The sequence below is a fragment of the Schistocerca piceifrons genome, chromosome 6 (genome assembly GCF_021461385.2).
Source record: "Schistocerca piceifrons isolate TAMUIC-IGC-003096 chromosome 6, iqSchPice1.1, whole genome shotgun sequence".
NCBI classification, from domain to species: Eukaryota; Metazoa; Arthropoda; class Insecta; order Orthoptera; family Acrididae; genus Schistocerca; species Schistocerca piceifrons.
In genome coordinates, this window is record NC_060143.1 from 437,797,132 (window position 1) to 437,821,248 (window position 24,117).

Here is a 24,117-nt window from a genome sequence, read left to right on the forward strand (position 1 = left end):
GGTGTGCCAGTTTCTTTGGCTCTTCAGTGTAATGTTCGCATATGCATTTTGCTATGTCGCGACCCTACGCCAGCAAGACTGATAACACACCATACCTACCAGCGTCAGGGGTTGCTCTCTTGCGAGGCAAAAGGTAGATTTCCTGGTTTTCACTTGGCCGTCCTAGCAGCACCGCCAAATATCGTGGGTCGCGGGAACCTATTTTCTTCGACAATACTCTTCACCAAAAATAGATCCCAAGACACCCTACCTTTGGACAACATTTAGCCCGGCGCACGGCCGTCATTCGGCATTTAACACAGAGCCAGGACCGCATATCGGACATCCAGTTCTCGCTGATGCCGCCGTATGCGCCACCGAGCAGTCGCTGCCGCTACCGACGACGCCTTGAGTCGCCGCGACACCGCTGACTGACCTGACTTCGTGGGTGTGGATGTCGTAAAACTTTGCCTAACTTTGCTCCAGAAGCTGTAGTTTTATACTTGATGACGCAGTACCATACCCAGAAAACTTTTACATCGACCGACTCTGGCCGCGGAAGCCTACGCAATTATATTTGCTTAAACTGTTGTTGCATTGCTTTGACTGCAGACTCAGTGCCTGGAGGGAAGAATTTAAACCTTTGTGGAACTTTAACTCCGTTCATTGACGGAAAACTGAATATTTACATGAACTTCGCTTCAAGACAGTCTCAATAACACTAAGCACTTTCATTTTGTGCAACTAACTAGTCTCTTTCTAAACGATGGCCTTCAGACTATGACTTTCAACTAGCAAATACTGTATTATTATTCGTTGGGGTAGACAAGCCATTAAAGACAGAGTAGCTGCAGTTTCAGGCTCAATTTCACAGGTATGCGACTGTTACCCCAGAATCGACACCATGATCAAGGCGTTCCTCGGACAGCACTGTGAAACACGTATGTATTCAGTAGCAGCGATGGCGAGGCATGACAGAATCACTGACCAGAGTGTTATTTATCGTTGCTTGTTGCACTCAGTCAGTGCCAGTAGTTGTACGTAGCGAGTCGCGAGAGCATGTAGTTCAGTTGCGAGTTGGAAGTCGTGTGTGAGGAGTCGGCGGGCGTCGACATGGGTCTCTGGTCACGGTTCGGGACGCGGTATATTGTTAAATAAGGTAATGAAGCAGCATTGCGCTCAGCCAATAACATGTGTTAATTGCAATTAATTTGTTCAAGAAATGCCCCAATAATAATTTTGTTTTCAAAGCAATCTTTTTTAAGAAAAGAATCATTCCAATTGAAACAATATTTCCTATGCTTTTCCTCCCAGAATCAATTTATCAGATTAATTATTGCACAGGGCCTAAGGTCAGCGATTCTGCCCTTCAATTTATCAGATTAATTATTGCACAGGGCCTAAGGTCAGCGATGTTGCCCTTATAAAATTTATCAGGTTGATCTTAACGTTAATTTTGTGGGGACTTAACATTTTTGCACATTTTTATTATCATTGAGTTTTATTACTGTGGGAAGCTAACATTTGGCACTATTCGCAATTCTAATCAATTCTTTACATTTAAAAATAATTACGGGGAGGTTACACTTAGCACTATGTCCATTTACATTTAATTATTGTCTTTTTCAAAATTTTGTGGGAAGGTTACACTTGGCGACATCCGGTCCAGGATCGTATTTCTTTGAGAATCTTCTGAAAAGTAGCCAGATATCTGCTCTTATTTAGTAAAATATAATTAGCATTTGGCGCAACGCTTTTACTAATTTTATGATTTTCTTTCCTCAGATCATCGGCAATTCGTTGCTCTGTTGTATTTTTGTTTGTTGCTTTTTGCATTGTGCTTATTTCATTTGTGAATAATTGTGATTAGTGTAAAAATGCCGCGAAAGACAATTAATAGTGCATCGCGAGGTATAATGAGTGAAATAACCGAATTAAACAACTTGACCGATAGTAATTGTGACACGCAATGTAATCTACATCTACATCTACGTCTATACTCCGCAAGCCACCTGACGGTGTGTGGCGGAGGGTACTTGAGTACCTCTATCGGTTCTCCCTTATATTCCAGTCTCGTATTATTTGTGGAAAGAAAGATTGTCGGTATGTCTCTGTGCGGGCTCTGATCTCTCTGATTTTATCCTCATGGTCTCTTCGCGAGATATACGTAGGAGGGAGAAACATATTGCTTAATTCATCGGTGAAGGTATGTTCTCGAAACTTCAATAAAAGCCCGTACCGAGCTACTGAGCGTCTCTCTTGCAGAGTCTTCCACTGGAGTTTATCTATTATCTCCTAACGCTTTCGCGATTAATAAATCATCCTGTAACGAAGCGCGCTGCTCTCCATTGGATCTTCTCTATCTCTTCTATCAACCCTATCTGGTACGGATCCCACACCAGTGAGCAGTATTCAAGCAGTGGGCGAACAAGTGTACTGTAACCTACTTCCTTTGTTTTCGGACTGCATTTCCTTAGGATTCTTCCAATGAATCTCTGCCTGGCATCTGCTTTACTAATGCTTAATTTTATATAGTCATTCCATTTTAGATCACTCCTAATGCCTACTCCCAGATAATTTATGGAATTAACTGCTTCCAGTTGCTGACCTGCTATATTGTAGCTAAATGTTAATGGATCTTTCTTTCTATGTATTCGCAGCACATTACACTTGTCTAAATTAAGATAAAATTGCCATTCCCTGCACCATGCGTCAATTCGTTGCAGATCCTCCTGCATTTCAGTACAATTTTCCATTGTTACAACTTCTCGATATACTACAGTATCATCCGCAAAAAGCCTCAGTGAACTTCCGATGTTATCCACAAGGTCATTTATGTATATTGTGAATAGCAACGGTCCTACGACACTCCCCTGTGGCACACCTGAAATCACTCTTACTTCGGAAGACTTCTTTCCATTGAGAATGACATGCTGCGTTCTGTTATCTAGGAACTCTTCTGTGATAGTCCATATGCTCTTACTACGACTGTGGGGAACTGTATCATTTCTAGTCTCCAGAAAAGTCATTATACTCGAACATAATACGTGTTCCAAAATTCTACATCTGATCGACGTTACATATATAGGTCTACAGTTCTGCACATCTGTTCGACGTCCCTTCTAGAAAGCGGGGATGACCTGTGCCGTTTTCCAATCCTTTGGAACGCTACGCTCTTCTAGAGACCTACGGTACACCGCTGCAAGAAGGGGGGCAAGTTCCTTCGCGTACTCTGTGTAAACTGCGTATGCAGTGGCCAAGCAGTGCTTAATGGAAAAGGAGAAGTTCATCGTCCAAAAGACGTCGGTCAGCTGCGCAGCTGGAGGAGATCGGGACAGGAGGTGCAACAAATGTTATCAGTCGAGGCTTTGCCCCTGAACGAAGCTCTGCAAACAGCATGTGACAAAATAAGAGGCAGCAGACTGCGTTGCCTGAGGCAATGCTGGACAGCAGACGCTAGTTACCAGTTACGTAAATAATCAGCGGAGCAGCAGCTCCATGCTATCACCCAACTCCAAAATCTTCACCACCTAACCAAAATGTTAAATACACACAGCGGGCGAAGAAACGAAATGAAGCTTCTCGTACTGTTGGGCAGGGGGGGGGGGGGGGGGGGAGGGGGTAATATTTGTTATACTGCAGTGGTAACAATTTGAAGCCAAATTAATAAAGACCTTGGCAGTGTGAGGCCACTTATCAATATAGGTTACTTCCCCTTTGGCCTGGATTCATTCACAGATTCAGATCGGAAGGTTGTTATAAACCCATTGTACGAGGGTGAGTCAAATGAAAACCTTAAATTTGTAGTAACAAATCAAAATTTGGCGCCGTTATCGTGTAAGTTGTTAAGCGTGTTACAAACAGCGTGCAGAATGGCCTGTAGGTGGTAGCATAGTGCAGATGCACACATATCGTCGCAGTATCAGTATAAAGATGGCCGCCCCACTTGCCACTTGCAACAGGGAAGAACTGCCTTCTGTTATTCGGTTTTTGCGTAGTGAAGGCGTGAAACCTATTGAAATTCATCGATGAATGAAGGTTCAGTACGGTGATGCATATTAGTCACAGCAGCAAGTCTACGAACGGAGTAGGAAGTACGCAAATGGTGTGACTTCAGTGGAAGATGCTCCTCTTCCAGGTCAGGCATAACGAGTTGTGACTCCACAGATCATTGCAGCAGTTGAAGCCATAGTGAAGGAAAACCACCGAGTGACACTGAATGACACTGCGCCATGTTTACAGATTAGTCATGGGGTCAGCACACCACATTGTGCGTGATGACAATCATGCGTTCACTGACAATCAGTGCGTTCCAACCACTAATGATGATTTTTGTCTTAATGATGAACAAACGAACTCGGTTATGTCCTCTGTTGATTTGACGACAATCGATGACGCGGGGCGTTCTGTTGTAATGAGCGCTCCCCAGCTTAACACACCCGGTTTGGAAAATTCACGTAACGGACAGACGAATTTTTCTAATGAAAATGAACAGGATACTCAAAGTAGGACAGATTTATTTAATTCCGAAATAGTGAATGACAGTGTACATCCGACTGGCAAACCTTTTTGTGAATTACAGAATGACCAAATGGTCACACAAAACGCGACAATTGCAGATACACCATCAAACAGTACAGAGAATAGAGTAGGTAATGTTACCCTGGAACAAATTATGGCGATATTGCTACAACAGGGTAAACAACAGAATGAAAAACAAGACAATCTTAGTGAAAAATTAGACAACAATTCCAGACAGCTTAGTGAACAGATCAAACAGCTTAATGAAAAACATGACAGCCTTAATGAAGAATTAGACAACAATTCCAGACAGCTTAGCGAGCAGATTACAGCCGTTGCCGCGCAGTGTCATGATACTAAGGAACAGTTATGCGAGGAAATTGAGGCTTGTTCAAGAAAAAGTAGCGAAGAAATTAGATCTGTTGCTCAGGAATTAAGGGATATGCAGACAGCTGCAACAGAATCACTCAGAGACGAAATTTGTACAGTCGGTAAACAATGCTCTGAAAAAGCTACACAATTACACGACGAGTTTAAATTAATGACAACAGAACTTTCGCGCACAATGGATGCAAAGATAGACGCGAAATTCGACCAACAGAACACTCAAATTGACGAATGTTTTAATCACCACATACAAAACAGTGATACGCGTTTCCGCAAATTTATTCAGGATCAAAATAGAGTAAAACGTCAAGTAATGGAAACAATCACAGCACAGAGAGAAGAAGATAAACGTAAAATGTTTGCGAAAGCAAAAAACATACGTGGACACACAATATTGCTACAGTATCGGACAAAATTATTACCATCGAACAGTTGAACACCGAATTACGTGAAGAAATTTCTGATCTTAAAGCAAAAACAGATACACACACAGCGGATATCCTGACAGCGACAGACAGACTCGAACAATTAGAACTGACACAGGATTCTGATGACATCAAAGCTGACGTTAAAAAATTGAACGAAACCACACGTAAATTACAAAAACAGATTAATGCTTCTGACAGTAAAAACGATGATCAGGCAAAAATACTGACTGAAAAATATGATGAATTGGCCAGTCGTATTGATGTTATCGAAAGTAATAATAACAACAAATCAGACGATACCTCACCGGTTTCATTTAATCAAACACCGGAATTTCAAAATCTACAACAGACAATCAATGAGATCGATTGATCTAATAACACATTACGTAGAAAATTGTCAAGTTTACAGCAAGAGGTAATTGAGATAAAAAATGTTTCAGGGTTTAACACATCACAGCAGACGCCACTTTGCGAACATTTGCCAGACTCACGCAGAGCGTATAATTTGGGTAATTTACAGAGACTACGCGACTTAAAATCCGAAAAGCTACGCGACTTAAAATCTGCAAAGTTACGCAACTTGAAATTCGAAATGACACAGACAAACAGATTCTCACACAAACCTGAACGTGTCCACAAATTCAGAGACGATAACGTAGTTTACGAGCAATTTTTATCTGTAAGAAAATCTAAGGAACTTAATAATGACAGAGCACAGATACACGCATTGAACTGGATACGTCGATTTATTTTTGTACTTTCAATAGCATTGCCTGTAATGAAGAAACAACAATTAGCATGGATACAGCAATTTATTTCTGAATTTTTACCGCCATTGCCTGTAACACAAAAGCTGAAATTTATTTGCAGCGCGTAATAGACCTCAAGGGATTCATTACGCTTTAATGAATATGTGCCGTAGCGTGCATAGGGCCCCCGAGCTGTAGTAGTGCTGTTTCATCTTTAGTTTTCTGCACTGCTGCCTTCTCTTCTACTATCCTTTATATCTATCAAAACAGCTCTTTAACTATTGCTTTATCTAGAATTAAGAAACATGTAATGAAAACCCGATGTGACAAGTTATACCGAAAGTGACAGTTCTCTTTAGGCACTCCAGAACTACCGCCGTAATTTTAATATCTGATAAAATTTTAATCATCAGTATGTGTAAAATTAGCAGCAACAGCGAATGCATTTTGGTAACAATAGACGTTTTTCACCACAAGAGCATGAAAGTCAGCCGGTTAGAATACCTAACCAACAATGCAGTCTACAAGGTCAATCAAACTTTAATGTTTCGCCGCGTGCACGTATAGTCTCAGATACAACAAATAGTAACGCACGCCAGCAAAGAAATGAGTACGTACAGAAAACACACTATTTCAGCTCGTATCGCACTGCGCCGTATAGAAATGACTATCATGACAAACGTAAAATTAATGAGCACAATTTTTCAGCGTACATTTAATAACAGTCGATCTTTTCAGCAGCAAGAACATCCGGCACAACAAATAATCATGAATGTACCAGACAGTAGGTATCATCCATAGCGTAACACGTCAGGAAGAAATAACAGAACAGTTCAAATAGTGGTTATGCCACAGCATCCTCCCGTAAATAACAGCACGTACGATAGAATTTGACCAGATATAGTATAGGTTGCATATTCCAGTAACGTAAGCAATAATTTTCACACGCAGAATCTTGTTCACGAGAATGTTATTTGAAACATGCTTTGTTGACTGCACTACTTTTATCGCACCCAGACCTTACCAGAAATTTTTCCATTGCCACCAACAGTTCTAACACCGCTTTAGGAGTACATATTTTTTCAGGAAATTGAAGAAGATGGTTCTACAATAATTAAAAACATCGCATTTGCAAGCCGCATTCTGTCACCTGCTGAACGAAATTGTTCCGTTACCGAACTTGAAACATTATGTGTTGTTTGGGCATTTACGAGATTTCGGCACTTTCTTTATGGAAGACACACCACCGTTTACACAGACCATAGAGCTATACAATTTTTACTTTCAGCTAAATTTACTCACGACAGATTAAGCAGATGGAAGCTTTATTTACAGGAATTTAATTTTACAATAGTTCACATTCCCGGCACACAAAATGTTGTAGCAGACGCACTATCCCGTTCTCTCAGCAACAATCAGCAAGACATCGCAACCAACTTCTGCAAAGCAAATTTCAGCGTTATGTACATTCAACAAGTTGCATTTGAAAATTTTATTTCGTCGTCATTACAGGACATAGCACAAGAGCAAAATAAAGACAACGTGTGGAAAGAAATTAAACACCTTTGGTAAGATAAGAATAATGTTACGATTAGAAACCATTACACTGTACGCAATGACATTGTTTCGCCGCTCTCATCCTGACAGCAACAATTGGTTATTATGCATTCTTGATGAACTGATTAACAAATTAATGTGGTATACTCATTTAAGTTACGCACATTACGGAGCTAGAAAATGTTTTCTTATACTGAGACAGAACTGTTATTTTACCAACATGGAAAAACGTATACGACGAGTTTCAGCGTCATGTAAAATTTGCCAGAAAGCTAAGTCAGACACAACTTCACATATTCCTCCATTACACCCAATTGTACCTGTTAAATTGAGACATATGGCCTTTCACTCCGTTACACAAAGCTACTGCTAAAACTGTTTCGAAAGCATTTGTAAAGCATTTTCTATTTCATGTAGGGCATGTGTTGAAAGTAATTTCTGACAATGGATCACAATTTCGTTCTGCTATATGGACACGTATGTTACGAACTAGAAACATTTCTCCGATCTATATATCCAAGTACCATGCTTCTTCGAACCCTTGTGAACGATTAATGAAAGAAATTGGTAAACTGTGTAGAATATACTGCCACAAAAGACATATTGATTGGGACACACACATACACTCATTCCAGGATGTAATTAATTCCATACCAAATGAATCCACTATGCTATCTCCGTCTGTTATACTGAAAAATGCTGAACCACCTAACAAAATTAAAGAATTAGTAACATTTCCTACATCTCGTCGATTACGACACCACGAAATAATCGACATTGCGCTGAACAACATCAAACGTGCCTTAGAGCGCCGGAGAAGACAGCAAAAACAAGTTTGTATGCGCCGTGACTTTCACATTGGACAGAAGATATTAGTACGTACACACTATTTATCCAGCAGAATAAAAGGAAAGTGCAGTAAATTTGAACTTCTATACGCAGGTCCATTTCGGATTCGCAGCATTCCTCACCCCATTGTTGTAACGTCGAAACTCTGAGAACCAGAAAAAGTAAAGGCAACCACCATGTCTCCAATATTAAACCCTTTATTGAATGAAGACACTTTATGATTTAACATACTATGATGCCATTTACTAATTTTTATGATCACTTATGCAATTATATTCACATGACTAATTATTGATGATTATCGTATTTTTTCTTGGCGAGTGCCCGGCAAGGTAAGGTTAGCAGGTCGCTCTTCTTGTCGTTACATATCAGACTGTGCACATTTTTTTCAGAGAAACTTACGTATCTTATGAATAATTATGCAATCTTATCTAGTGGCATATTAATTTTATTAAATTCTCTCTCCATTAAAGTCTTTAATTCTCGCCTCTACTAACTACACAACATACAAGGTGAACTAAAAGAAGATCACAATTCTTGTCATCGTTTTTTTTATGTTATTACGATTGTTTTCATATGCACTGTGAAATAATTAAGATATAACACACACCAGTTGACTTTGACATTTTTGCCCTATGATATCTCAAGATCGTGACTGTTTTACATTTTTTGCTGCTGCATTGTGATATTCTGTGTACATTTTTGCATTTGAACACTGTCTATTTTTTTCATATTACGTTTTCTGTGATGGTATGCTGTATGCTTAATTATGTTATCATAAACCAGTCATTATTTAGTGAGTATATGATGTAAATGCAAGACATTAATCTTTGTACATCAATTTCAGAAAGAAATGATGCGTAAAAGAAATAAATTAAACAGAAATGGGAATTTCATCTTCGGAATGAACGAAAGAAGATGCAAACCTTGTGATGAAGAGTAAACGGATCAGGATTAACAAGCATTAACAAGAATATACTATACACATCGTAGAATAGCAGTCTTAACTAATTTTTTCTTTCAGAATACAAGGCGATTGATGCAAGCTGTCAGACAGAACTACACATCTTAGTTTTAGTGATGAAATATGCTAGAGATAAGGAATAGTTGTATAATGAGTAATGAAGTGATTTTTTTTCAGATGATAATGAATGCTGATGAATAATGATGAAGAATATGCTACTATGGATAATGAAGTTTTTCTTTACAGGTGATGATAATAATGGAGTTATGATAATGAAGTGATGGATAATGAAGTTTTTTTATTTACAGATGAGGATATTGTTGAAGTTATGTATTTATGCTATGTAGTTATTTAAGTATTTGTTGCAGTGTGCTTTGACAGCAGGTGTTATATTGCATAGTATAATGACTGAAGGTTTTGGAAAGGACAGCTATGGAACACATTTTTATACACATTTCACTACCTGTTAATTCGAAGTTCACTACTTTTCAGCATAAAATGCATTTCTTCTTTCAGCTTGATAATCCATTTTTTGTATATTTTTGCAGGAGAAATTATTTATGAAATTGATGTGCTATAAGCAGTTGTTCATTAAATCTATATCATTTATGAATGTGATAACATATACTGTACTTGTTTCATAATCGTGCAACAGCGAACTCATGACGAATGACGTTACACATTTTCATTTACAGCAACAACCCAGAAGCAATTTTTTTTCTTGCTTTCCCCTATAATTACCCAAAGCAATGCATTGCTAACAAAAAAAATGTATTCACAGTCCCAAATAATGATACCAGTTTAAGAGAGTTCTGAGTAATGCTGATCAGCTATGAATAATATGTCACTTGAATAATGAATGCTACTAATTATGCTTTATAGCTACGAAATGAATGCTACTAATAAAGCTTTGTAACTAGGAAATGAATGCTACTGATTACTGTATTGAGATGATTACTGTATTTAAATGACCAATGATTAATAATGCTTTGTAACTAGGAAATGAATGCTACTAATTATGCTTTGTAACTGGGAAATGAACGCTACTGATTACGGTATTGAAATGACCAATGACAATGTTGTCTGTAAATCAATTAATGAACATTTTTCTGTAATACTACATACATGGTACAGAAATGTTCAATAACTGGGCTATGAATGCCGCAAACTACTAATGTAATTCCCAATTAAGACTAGTATGTGACTTAATGTCCTTCACTTTCTGACCTAACTGCCCTGAATTACTGTAATATCCATTTGTCCTGTCTATCCTCATGATCATGGAGCACTATATTTGGTTTTTGCAGTAATTCTACGTTGGTGTGCCTTGTAAGAGCGTGGTGTTGACACGACATGCTGTCCACCACCATGAGCGATGGAGACGTTATTATGGTCCCACTGTCTGGTGTACCTGATGTACTGCCAAAATGATAACATGGAATATTACTACGACATTTCAGTGTCTTGGCTACGCTGATAAATACTTCTGGGAAAGGAACTTCAGATTGTCTGACTTGGTGTTGTACTTCTGTGGAAAGATGTGGACTTTCAGTGCAGCTGCGTGCAACCTAAAGTGCTACAACCATGATGCAATCCTTCCCTTTCCTATCCTAATTCTTGTAACCTAGTGAAAATCTTTTCTTTTGCTAACATGATTTCTATTCATTGTATGTACATTTGTTTTTTGTTTTTTTATTTTCTGATATATTCTGAGTTACAGTGCGTGTGCACTTTTGTCAATGAGATTTGTAACATGATTTCTACCCATTATTTTGTGATTTGCTGATGTATTCTGAATTACAGTGCGAGTGCACTTTTGTCATTTTCTAACATGATCTCTACTCATTGTATGTACATTTTTTTTGCACTACAGTACATGTGCACTATTGTCATTTATCAATATAATTTGTATATACATTTTTCTGATTTGCTAAGATGTTCTGTACTCATTGTATATATTTTTGTCATTGTCTGAAATGTTTTGTACTCTGTGCATGTGCACCACATTTAATTCATGTTCTACATCTGAATATTCTGTGACTGAAAAGTTAATTGGTTAAGAAAAAAATTTGTTGCTCATGGCAAGTCCAAATGACTCACCATCGCTGCCAAATTTTTGACCCCCCCCCCCCCCCCCCCCCAGTGGAGGGTTATGGAACACGTATGTATTCAGTAGCAGCGATGGCGAGGCATGACAATCACTGACCAGAGAGTTATTTATCGTTGCTTGTTGCACTCATTCAGTGCCAGTAGTTGTACGTAGCGAGTCGCGAGAGCATGTAGTTCAGTTGCGAGTTGGAAGTCGTGTGTGAGGAGTCGCCGGGCGTCGACATGGGTCTCTGGTCACAGTTCGGGACGCGGTATATTGTTAAATAAGGTAATGAAGCAGCATTGCGCTCAGCCAATAACATGTGTTAATTGCAATTAATTTGTTCAAGAAATGCCCCAATAATAATTTTGTTTTCAAAGCAATCTTTTTTAAGAAAAGAATCATTCCAATTGAAACAATATTTCCTATGCTTTTCCTCCCAGAATCAATTTATCAGATTAATTATTGCACAGGGCCTAAGGTCAGCGATGCTGCCCTTCAATTAATCAGATTAATTATTGCACAGGGCCTAAGGTCAGCGATGTTGCCCTTATAAAATTTATCAGGTTGATCTTAACGTTAATTTTGTGGGGACTTAACATTTTTGCACATTTTTATTATCATTGAGTTTTATTACTGTGGGAAGCTAACATTTGGCACTATTCGTAATTCTATTCAATTCTTTTCATTTTCATATTTTTGTGGGAAGGTTACAACTGTCGTTCTAGTCATTCGACCACAAGGTCGAACCATGAGCTAACTACGTCGCTAGGATGAAGAAGCACCACTTCCTGCATTACAACATATCCGGTAAGGGGCAGCAATGCCTTTTTTTTTTTTTTTTTTTTTTTTTTTACGCAGGAGCAGAGGAATACCATCTCGAACAACAATTTAACCCGGAGGTTGCGTCCAAAGCCCTCTCATAAGACAGGGTCAGATCCAGACTGCTTGAACAATTTGATTCTCAAATGCATATGGAGTCAGCTAGACATCAGTTATTCAGCAGTCAAAAGCACCAAAGGTAATCACGTAGAGAATGGATGGTCACAAGGGCTGTAGAGGGACTGTAGATACGTGTACAACAATCCGGAATACAGTCATATGCAGCTCCATTACTAAGTGACATGATATTGGTGCACCTGCGGAATGACGCACTCTGAGAGGACTTGTTGAAATTGTAAGACCCTTCGTTAGAAATTTGCTTGCCCATCATTAGGGCTTTTTAACCATCATTTGTCTGGCAGCAACTCTGCAAGATCTGTCCACTCCCAATCAGTATAAATTGGCAGATAGCGCAAAACGGCCAAGCACCGAAACACCGACCCCAACAATTGCTATTGGGAAGCCAGTGTTTTATATCTCCATCATCAATGTCATTATCGCAGGGCAAAGTGTGTTGCAATTCAGGAAGTTTGTTTCCACATAGATATGGAGGCAGACGAAGCAGAAGCAAGCCTCCCACTGGACAAGACGCTGGTGGCTGGACACTCTGCAGACGACCCAGTCATCAAGGAGCTCCTCCGTCTGGTCCAGCAGGGGTTGCGCTTCGATTGCAGACACATGCGAAACCTGGAAATCCAAGCATACTGCCACAGAAGGCACGGGGTGTCTACCCTCCAAGACGTGCTACTCCTTCAGGGCGAGAACCACCACACCAGCGTGATTATACCGACATCACTACGGCAATAGGTGCTGGCCTTACTCACGAGGTGCACCTTTGGGGGAGGGAGGGGGGAGGGCGGAGGGGGTGGTCGTTACTAAAAATATGGTTCAACATGTATATTGGCGGGGTATCGATGCTGCCAACACGCAGATGACTGCGTCTTGCGTCACCTGTCACAGCAAGGAAGCTGTAGCGCCTTGTTAATTCTTTTCATGGTCAGACACTCTCGCACCACGCTCAAAACTACACTTGGATTCTGCCTGACAGTATCTGATCGTACTTGGCTCATAGCCATTGGTGAAGGTACAGGTTTTCCATATATCTCCCATAAGTCGAGCACCTCATCCAATTAAGCCAGCCCTGGCAAATTTCTTTTCAATATAAGGGCTCACAGAGATCCTCCTCCAGCTGGTTGCGTTTCAAGATATCATGTAAATTCAGTAGATGCTTTTTCATGACAGGGTACCTTTTTGTTACGCGGCAGTTAGCCATTGTGTGTGATTCTTTCATGAAAAACTGTTCTGTGTATTATTGAGGACCATTCTTTATATTAAATCTCATTAAAACCGGTTTAGATTAATTGATAACACCCACATAAAAAGTAGTTTGCATTGTTAAGTTCATGTTTGAAAGTACGGTAGCATAGACGAATCTGTATCAGAATAAGTAAACGGAAATTTAAAAGGTACTTACTTTCACATCACTAGCGAGAGGTTTTTGGCTCATACGCAGATACAAGTTCACGAGTTTCAGTTTCTTCAATTAGGTTCTCATTCAACGGTAGAATCCTGCAGAATGTTCACATCTTTCCTTACCTTGGTAGTCAACTCTCGATTAACGCAAATACTGACGCTGAAATCCAGCATGTGCTAGCGCTTTTGGCCGGATCTTCTACAATCCAGGTCTCAGCTCTCGGACTAATATTTTGGTCAATATCAACTCTCATTTACTGAAGCGAGATCTAGACCACCTTTAGGAGACACCTACGGCTTTTCGAGAAATATCAGCACTACCATAGGTAAGCGAACCGGCAAGACCGGCGTATTATCAGTACCATGGAGGAAACAAGCACTACCAATGTAGGGGACCCTCACCATCAAACACTAAATTCGACAGGCTGTTCATGTTACCGACATGCCCGAAACCTATTAAAGCAAACAATGCATGGCCAACCCAGAAACGGACAACGAAAACAGGATCAACTGAAACGGTACAAAGAAGTTCTGAAGTCGCAGTTTAAAAAAAATCCACTTTGGCACCGGCAATCTAGAAACCACTGCGTCCTATCGTCCGAACATCGCGACGGTGTGCTTACGATGACTTACAGTACTTAGAACTACAAGACTAGAAGACCGGAAGAGTGGAACCGTAAGAAAGAGCAAGGACACCTAATGTACGATAACACACGTCCAGGCTGGTCCCATTCTTACTAAACTCTCCCAAGGGAATAGGGTCCGATGCGTGCACCTACACATTTCAAAATACGTTCTTGAAAGATAAGGGATGACAGACTTATCATCTGCGTAATCTCCAAGAGGACATCACTCGCACAGTTACTTGGAGAAGGATATGCGACTGGCGTGCCGTCTATTCGATAATACAGCACTTGTGATTCAGGCACTCTAAGACAGTTACATACTACTGTGAACCTGTTAAAAGATGAACTCTTATTACTCCTTTTCAAGTGCGTGTAATGTTCGATATCACAGGCTTCACAGCTCTGAGTAGGAGAATAACTGTGAAACGGTCGGTTCTGAAGGTTGTTTGGTGAACATGATATATGCCAGAAAATATTGATTTCATCGATACTTAATTAAACGTATTCACTTCAGAACTGCTGTTGCAGTAAAATATAAGAAACAAGATAAGATGTTGTAACTACAGTAATGGAACACATTTACACTTCAGAACCACTGAACTGGAGGCAGCTGGATAAGAGAAGGTATTCCTACCGCCAGACCAAGAGCCTGGGTCTAGTTCAAAATGTGCCAAGTTCTAGGTATCTGCATTCCCGAGTTCAAATCGTTTTTCACACATGTAAAATGGCCTGTATCTCAAAAAATATTCGGTTCTGGACATTGCAACCTATCCCAAAACTAATCGGTTAACGCCATAATATGACCGTGACTGCGTGTGCCAAATGAACTTGATATTGGGTGAGGCTATCGTCTGCGAAGAAATTCTGATCGGTTAGTGGAGAGAAGTGTACAACAAATCGTTCTAATGACCAGCCTATTCTACTCCTGCATGTTCAACTTTTTTTTTTATAGTTATAACACTGCCACCAACCTCATAAAATACGAAAGTGATACCATATGACTCAAAGGGTCCATAACAAAACTAATTGAAATAAGACGTAAATTAATTAACACAGTCCCCAGCCCAATTGGACACTGTCTGTCCAATGTCGGATCGATAATGCGGTCACCAATTAATACGTAACAGTTTGGCTGCACATGTAGCAACAGAAGCTTGTCAAGTTTCTGGCAACAGAATACGTTGCGAAATAATAATGAAGAAAGAAAGAAATGGTTAATATTCAGAGATGTTAGTTCGGAAAAGGTATTTTAAACTCATTGTCGAAATGTCAACGATTTACTGGAGATAGCTCTTTTGTTGCATAAATAATGTACATAATCTCAGACTAACATTTACTTACGTGCGCTAGTTTCCTGGATAGGGCAAACTACGTACTTTGAGCGGAATGTAATTACTATGAACATTTACTGGATCAAGTAAGTAACTGTTGGTTTTCAACAGATTGACAACGCCGAAATACGAACCATGCCAGTATACAATAGCATTATTACAATAGACCCAGAGTTGAAATACGCGAACTTAATCTATTTTTGCCTTTAGATTGAAACTGCCAAAATTACTTTAATTTTAAGTTATTTTATTTTAGTTTGTCTTCACTCAGTTAGCAAGAATGACATTATCCCTGAATATTACTGAACAACACTGTTTACTTATTGAGGCTTCATTATTAATTACTTTCCCTGAATATTACTGAACAACACTGTTTACTTATTGAGGCTTCATTATTAATTACTTTTAGTTAGCTTTCAGCAAACAAACAAAACTGGCAATGGGTCTTTTAATAGTTTTAACCATTTAAACAAAGACATTCAGGTAATCAATAACTGGAAATCAATCGTATCCTAAGTAGGTGACACTGACAAGATGAGGTACCTACAGTTTATACGCAGTACACTTATTATTGAAATAAAATCCACTGAGACAGTCGCTGGCAGTGCCTCACTAAGCGAGGTGAAGTATTATGGTGAATGTAGTACAATATTTGAGGATCTTCATTCTGCTCTACATTGCACACAGTGTCTGTTTCCATTACTGCTACTGCTACTGTCACTATCATCCTCATTTTCATAATTATTATAGCATTTGCTCTTTTTAGATTGCTTGGATTCGTTTTACTTATCTACCTACCTATTACGACTCGTTTTACTTATCTACCTACCTATTACGACTCGTTTTACTTATCTACCTACCTATTACGACTCGTTTTACTTATCTACCTACCTATTACGACTCGTTTTATTTATCTACCTACCTATTACGACTCTAGTACATTATTATTGGCACTGCTACTGTTCTAGACGGTATTTGTTTAATTCTGAGGTAACCTGGGCTTTGTAGCAAGTCGCAGTATCGCGAAACTATTAAGATGTGTATAATTTTTGGTAAGTGTCAAAGACAGCTTAAAGTCATTACTACATTAAAGTAAAATAAATGATGTACTTCTTTTCCACTGATTGAGTAACTGCATATACTTATTAACTGCTTAGGAATGTAATATAGATATTTGCTAAATGGATTGCAATATACGTTTAAGCAACCATCTTCAAGCGGTGCACATATTACAGCAATGCACATATTTCGATATGTTCACTGTTTTAATTTCCGCTGTCTTAAAATAAGATACAGTGGAAGAATGCACTGAAATAAATGATGTACTTCTTTTCCACTGATTGAGTAACTGCATATACTTATTAACTGCTTAGGAATGTAATATAGATATTTGCTAAATGGATTGCAATATACGTTTAAGCAACCATCTTCAAGCGGTGCACATATTACATCAATGCACATATTTCGATATGTTCACTGTTTTAATTTCCGCTGTCTTAAAATAAGATACAGTGGAAGAATGCACTGAAATTCTGTTAATTTAAGTTTTATCGCTCCATATTCTTTAATTTCCGGCTTCACTAGCTAACTTGCCAACTCTCATCAACAGCCATCGACTCGAAACTACGAGAAAGTAATTTACCTGAAGGCCAGGAGAAAGAGTCAGCGTTTTGTTTTATGGATCGAAGAGAAATGCACTTTAAACAAACTTCATAAAACCAGATACCGAGCAGTTGCAAGAATAATAGGGACCATCTTAATGGCTTTGCGCTTACTGGATCGTGTAAATTTGTAGCACAACAATGTTGCTGTTGTAATGGGCATATATTCGAGTTAACTAAAGCTTTCTGAAGGATGTGCAACAGAGAATAAATACTGGCGAATTCTGACAGGTCGATGCACTCGATACACATCTTAGTTTATCGTGTATTTTCTGAATTCTGCTTCCACCGAAATCAAAACTATTCTGTGGTGAAGACACAGGGCCATTTGATATATTCCTACAGTTCACAGTGATAGTCTCAGCTTCATTATACGAGAAGCACCCGAGGTTTCAACACTTGAAAACAATAGTAGTCTTCAACACAGGGCGAAATTTGAAGAAAACAGTCGACACTTTATCACCGTTCCAAAATATTAAGAGACTGCTGAGAAGAGGATAAATCGATAGTAGAAGCTTAGAAAACCATTTACATGCTATGCCAGTGAAGGTTTTAGTACTACATCAATCAAATAAAATCTCACGCGTTTCTTAACAGGTATCGGCGACGTTCCGGAGGGCTTTTTTCACCTTCCATTTTGGAAAAATCGCATACACACAGCGGATTGATACTACAATTATCTGAAAAGATCTTATTGTGGTTTAAACGTGGCTAAAAATGAAATTATCGAGAGCTGTAAGCTCCACAATCACAATATATGATCTACCAGAGAAGAGAACTAAACTTTAAAGTTACCTGTGTACAAACGTTGTTGAAAGAACATTCAGAACCATGTTTAGGAACGAAGTTTTAAAGTCCTCATGCAAGTAGCATTTATTCAGCAACGAATGTTTCAGTACCTGAGTGATAAACATGAAACATTCATATACAGGAATGAAGATGTTATGGACAAAAGGGCAAAGTTGAAAAACATTGTACAATGCTTCTCAGACGAGCATCTGCCGAGTGCAGCTGTGAGGTATAGGAAAAACAAAACATGGTTCGAGAGCTATGCTAGAAAACTGCGCTCCCTCCCTCTCTCTGTCTGCTATAAACGTAGCCTAAGCCTCGACAACAAACAAAAACTTAACAAAGCTTAGATCAGTGCAAGGAGAGTCATGTATGAAACACTCAGGGGGTTCGAAAGTAAAATTCTATCTAAGCCCTAAGTAGGTTTGGTCTTACGTCAATCAGTAAACGGATCAAAGTCATTGATCCAGACACTCTGTGATCATAATAACGTCTAAAAGCAGAATGACAGAGAGAATACCGACATGTACAGGCTAACCATATCGATAGCTGTTGCTGCTATTAGTTGTTTCATTGATGTGCTACGTAACCTATGGCTCTAGGTTATATTTTAAGCTTCTATTAAGTCAGTTTCTTCTTTCGTAAGTTCCATGTTCCTTTGATTTTTTACGCATGTACAGAATTGGAAAAGTAACGTAATTTGTTGTTCAGACTGTTGCCTATAATATTTGATGTCCATCAACTTTTCCAAGTATTTCTTGTGCGTTTACGTATTTGTTGATTGGTGAGCATGACGTCTCTATCTGTAAATCTTTTTGCATAATCAAATATTAGCTGTTTTAAGTTGTTACATAGTGTTAAGTGAGCTAATTACAGTTCTTGGTTGAATACATTTTTCTGTGATAACTTCTTTGTAATTTCTTCTTTCATCCATATTTTTGCTCCGATGTGCTTGATTGTTTCACTATGGATAATTTAGCTTCGATTAATTTCAAGACCTTTATCTGTAGACACAAATAACTAGGTATGTTCCCCATATCTTCTTTTGATGATAACTTCTACGGATTTCTGTCAGAAGGGGCAGCAATATGAACTAAGCCGAGCTACGACATTTTTTTAAAAAGTCAGCTGTAGTTTCAATGTAATCTCTGTCTGCTTGTATTTGGAGATTTCCTGACAAAGGGGCTAGCATGTTTCGGCTTAAAATGCCGTTTTCAAGTGCACATGTGGATGCTGTGAAAAATGAACCATATTTATGGATTATGTCTGATCAGTACCATCTTTATTATAAATTAGATTTTTAATTACCTCTAGTTGGCGTTGATCATCATTTGGCATCCAGGTCCCAATTGTGAGCTATCTCTTATGAAACAATGTTATTATAACCACATAGTTTTTACAGTAGTGAACCGTGGTTTATTTTCAAAGAATGTTCTGAAGAATTTATTTTATTTACTAGCGATTCATCAAGAACATTGACACATTTAATCACACTACGTAAGCATGGAAGTAGTTGCCAGGGAGTAACTGATGAAATCATAACCAAATTCCTTTTAGCAAATGGGAATTTCATTCACTTTAATAGTGCCTAAAAGCATTTTTTAAATGAAACAGATTTAAAATTATAATCAGAAAGCACCCTGTAATATCAAAGTTACAATTTATTCAGAGGCAGAAAGAAACAAGTTTTGACTGTATGAGCTTTCGGGCAGAGAACCTTGCCACTCCCTTTTGACACGGCCGTAGTTACGATCGCTCACAACTTCCTCTGAAAGACTACACTGGTGCTAATCTGCAACACACCAGATTAATTTAAACTAAGAGTTCTAACAATTTACACAAGCACAAAAATGCTGCACCCCCCCCCCCCGTAGGGGGGATGGAAATGGTGCAAAACAGTAACAATTAAAATATTAACCTTGCCACCGAAGATGCAACTTGATTTTAACTTCTAAGAAAAAGTCTTACGGTGAAAGGGTGGCAACTTTATATACTAAAATAATCATTTAAATAAAAGCCCATTAAATGCAATCTTATATAACATTCTACAAGGTTGGCCAAACAATAGTTAAGATGCTCTACAGTACACAGGTACCGCCTCTCAACATCATAGGCAATATCATCAAAGTTTCCAAAGATCAAAACATATTTAAGGTATTAGGCCGTTACACTCCAAGCAATAAATTCGTTAACACATCAAATCTGAAAAACATGACAGAATCAGCTACTAACGTACGGTAGATTGATAGGGAGATTACCGAACAATCCGAACCGCAGGTTGCTCTAACCCGCCCCTACTCCACAAGGGAAAAACGGACCACCGAATTTATAAACAACCACCTTCCCGCGGGTGGGCAAACGGAGAAGAATGGTGGGACGACCCAAAAGCAAAACGGCTGGTGACCTCACCAAGAAAACAAGTAGAATTTAACAAGAGTAAATCAAACAACATATCACCAATCATTTAACTTCTAATAGACTGCGATTTCTCGACCTGGCGCAGCACCCCCAAATCGCTCTCCCGAACCGTCCGCTGCCAGCCGCTTCAACGCACGAAGGAAGGGGCGCCGATCTCCCGTCTCACGGCGTCGCAGCTCGCACCGGCCAGACTGAAGTCGTGGGTTGACTCCTATTGCTCTCGTATCGACCACGAAGTCACTACCCCTCGCTATACGCCGCGGCCCACTGGACTCACGTGGCGACCTCACGCTCAAGACGGACAAGTCATCTTGTGTCTCAGAGCGCGACCGACCAACCGATCGATCCAACCGCCAATGACCATTGCCTGAGCATACTCGAGCAGACTGGTGGCCTAACGCGCAGACTCAGATGCAGGAACTACGCCCCGACCGGGCGACCACTCGCTGAGTTCTCTTACTGGCGGAGTGGAAAGACTCTCATTTTGCCGGCTTTAAAGGTTGATCCGAACGACAGACCTACTGGCACTCCGAACGACAGACAGACACGAACTGCCTAAAAAATGCGGACGAGAGACACACTAGCAAGCTGGGGACGAGAGACTGACCAAGACTGACTTCTGGCGAGCTCATAGCGCCCCTTAAATGCACGTGAACAGGCAACCTTTCCCCTTTCCCACCAGAGGGAGACACCAAAGCTGCGACTGCAACAGCGGCGCCACCGCGAGAAACGGAGGGCGACTGCTTCACACTACGCGCTGTGGTTCGCTCTTCAAAACAGCAATTTCTTACCACAGCTCAAGTATGAAATGATTTGTGATAATTTTTTGGCATCTCTTTTACAGGAGGGATCTTGTGGTGTGTTGTGGTGCTTTATGTTTAGGAGTTTTTCACTGTTGGTAGTCAAGGATGGTGTGTTGGCTGCATAGATGGTATTTGGTTAAAAATTTTCATATATGTGTTATCTGCGATTTCATATGACATCATTTCCTGCTGTCGAAAATTACAGTAAAATTTTCTAAGGAGGGCTTGTGTTTTAGGTGGTTTTGTACGTTCACTGAGTCATTAGTGAAATTTCTCTTATGTGTCTATATCTATAATTATTCCAAAACTTTCGTACTACGTTCATTTTTACAATGTTTTCATTGTGTACTGCTTTGAGTTTTCGTTTTTAAGATGTAAGTAGAAAGTTGATCGATTACTTTCGCATGCTCTCGTATGTTTTTTTGAATCTAATGTTGATCTTTCTTTCCGTCTGTCTAATTTAGAGATTTCAACCTTTCGTAATCGAATACATGTTTTCAGATCAATGATCGTGTGAAACGCAAATGCTAGATTTATCTGATGTAAATGTTCGTTCATTTTATTCGTTGTGTGGCCCAGATAATTCGTTTACACGTATGTTAGTTTTGTTTTAGTTGTAGATTCTGTTTTCAGTGTTATATCCTTATATAAACACTGAGAAAAAAAAGATGTCGATGTACAAGCATACAGATGGCGGTAGTAGCACGTACACAAGGTATAAAAGGGCAGTGTATTGGCGGAGACTTCATTTGTTTTTAGTTGACTCATGTGAAAAGGTATCCGACGTGATAATGGCCGCACCACGAGAATGAGCAGACTAAACGCGGAATAATAGGTGGAACTAGAAGCATGGACCATTCCGTTTCGTAAAATCGTTGGGGAATTCAATATTCCGAGATTAACAGTGTAAAAGTGTGCCGAAAATACCAAAATTCAGGCATTACCGCTCACCGCGGAGAACGTTGTGGCCGTCGGCCTTCACATAAAGACCGAGAGCAGCAGCGTTTGCGTACAGTTGTCAGTGCTAACAGACAAGCAACGCTGTGTGAAATAACCGCAGAAATCAACGTGGGACGTACGGCGAATGTCTCATTTAGGACAGTGCTGCGAAATTTTTCGCTAACGGTCTCCGGCAGCAGACGACCTACGCGAGTGCCTTTGCTAGTAGCACGACATCGCCTCAGCGCTTCTCCTGGGCTCGTCAGCATATCGGTTCCTACTAACACTACTGGAAAACCGTGGTCTCTTCAGATGAGTTCATATTTCAATTGGTAAGAGCTGACGGTAGGTTCGAGTATGGCGCCGAACCCACGAAGCTGGGGACCCGTTGTCAACAAGACACTGTGCAAGCTAGTACTGGATTCACAAAAGTGTGGGCTGTGTTTACATGGTATGGACAGGGTCCTCCTGTCCAACTAAACCAATTAGTGACTGGAAATGGTTATGTTCGGCTACTTGGAGACCATTTGCAGCCATTCATGGACTTCATGTTCCGAAGCAGCTATGCAATTTTTGTGGATGACAATGCTCCATGTTACGAGGCCACAGATGTTCGCGATTGGTTGAAGAATATTCTGGACAGCTCGAGTGAATGATTCAGCCACTCAGCTAGCCCAACTTGGGACATATTCGAGAGGTCAGTTCGTGCACAAAATCCTGCACTGGCAACGCAGTTATGGACGGCTATAGAGGCAGTATGGCCCAATATTTCCGTATGGAACTTTCAACGACTTGTTGAGTCCATGCTGCACTACACTAGGCTATGGGAGGTCCGATGCCATATTAGGAGGTATTCCATGTGTAGGGTTTGTATTTTAGGTTTTTCTGTTGTTAACGAATAAAATGAACCAAATTTTACATAAGAAAAGCCTAGAATTATCATTTCGCACGACTATTAATCTCAAAACACGTATTCGATCAGGAAAACCCATGATCTCAGATTTTCGATCCCAGGAGTCTACAAAATTTCTTGTAAAAACTGTCCAAAATTCTACATTTTACAAACGGGAAGAAATATTAAAATTAGGTTAAAAGAATACAATACAGCATGTAAAAACAATCTATAAGTTTCCACCTACGTCTTAAAAATGAAAAACACGAAGCAGAACACAGTGAAATCGTTGAAGTTTTACTCAAAATATCGAGAAGACGTACAATGATTATTTAGGGCGAATTTGAGACATACACAGTTACGAGGAATTTCCCAAGCGACTTACTCAATGAACAAACTGAACTGAAACACAGGCGCCACTTAGAAAATTTTATCCAAATTTTCGACCACGAGATAGGATGAACTTAGGAAATCACAGAACACATACACAAAAATCATTAACCAAGAAGTATCTATGCAAAAAACACAATATCCTTGACTACCGAAGAAGAAAGCTCTGTAAACATATAGGATCTAAGGATCCCAACTATCGAATAGCTGGCAAACAATTATCGACAAAAATTTTATATGTTAAAAATTTCTTGATTACAATAATATTATTTGATAACAGACAGCTCACCGTTGGCAGCTAGACGTCAATAAAAATGTAATTTATAAAAATGATGTTACTGTTCATAAGTCAGACGTAAATTAGTTTTATTGATCACAACAGTCACAGAT